Source organism: Orycteropus afer, unplaced genomic scaffold (genome assembly GCF_000298275.1).
Source record: "Orycteropus afer afer isolate SDZICR_OR568_19922 unplaced genomic scaffold, OryAfe1.0 scaffold00092, whole genome shotgun sequence".
In the NCBI taxonomy this organism is placed as follows: Eukaryota; Metazoa; Chordata; class Mammalia; order Tubulidentata; family Orycteropodidae; genus Orycteropus; species Orycteropus afer.
The window spans coordinates 9,981,469-9,982,741 of NW_006921679.1; positions in this window are offsets into that span (position 1 = coordinate 9,981,469).

The following is a 1,273-nucleotide window of genomic DNA, read 5'->3' on the forward strand; positions in this document are numbered from 1 at the left end:
AGGCAGTATCACTACAGAAGTAGATTGCCCAACCTTCCTTCCGAGGAGTGGCTGGTGGGTTTGAACTGCCAGCCTTCTGTTTAGCAGTCAAGTACCTTAGACGCTATGCTACCAGAGCTCCTATGGTGGAAATATCAGTGTTAAATTTTACACACTCACTCACACACACTCACTCACATACACACACAGTCTCACGCATCAACCACGCAGCCTGTATTGGCATCCGCCAAGCAGTGACGGGGCCAGAGTACTGGAATATTATCAAACAGCAGGTAGATTACATCAGCATTTATCATCTCAATACAGTATTTCTCTCTTGAAGACAGAGGACACTGGTTTAATCCCAGCTGAGGAGGCAAGAAGCTGGAAGGAAACAGGAGGAGTCCAGACTGGCTGCTGGGCCTGGGGTCTGAGTGGGTTTGAGAATGTAACCAAGTTCAGTTATTATAACAGTCACAGGGCAGCTCTGTGCTTAAAGTGACAGCGCACACAAACGGAAACAAAGGCTTCCTCTTACCAGCCTCAGGCAGGGAAACCACGGTGGCCTAGAAAACTTGTCTTTTCAGCTTTAACCTCCTGAAAGCAGTCGCTCAGCACAAGCCGCCCTAATCTCAGAGATGGCCCTTGGTCTCCTGGAATGAGGGCGACCCCTTCCCAGCTTGCCCTGGAAAGTTCTGACACAGTTAAGTTCTCAGCACCCCCCACGCCCTGCACTTCTGACCAAGGCTGCCAGCCCCATGCCTTTACACACTCTCCAACCCTGTGCCCGTCGTCCTCAAAGTTTGCCCTCTTCTACCTCAGCCTAGAAGGACAAAGGGGAGTGTCACAGCTACCAGCGAATTCACCTGTCCCCCAAGTGGTGACTAAAGTACACAGTGTATCTTACCACGCATACGACAATACCTCTAGTCACTGGAGACAACATGGGCTTAATACTCATTCTTGCTAATACTGTTGTAGGCTGTCACCCGTTATCAAACTTTACGGTCTCAGTATGGTCCCTTCATACTCTTAAATCATACGAAGAACCCAAAGCAGGTTTTCTTTATGTGGGTTGTATCTATCAATACGTACCATGTTAGAAATTACAACCAAGAAGCAAATCTTATCGTGTTTATTTATTCATCTATTTTGGCATTTGACTGCTAACTGGAAGGTCGGCGGTTCAAACCCAACAGCTGCTCTGCAGAAGGAAGACTGGGCGATCTACTTCTATAAAGATTTACAGCCTTGGAAACCCAAGGAGGGGTCGCTATGAGTCAAATCAACTCGA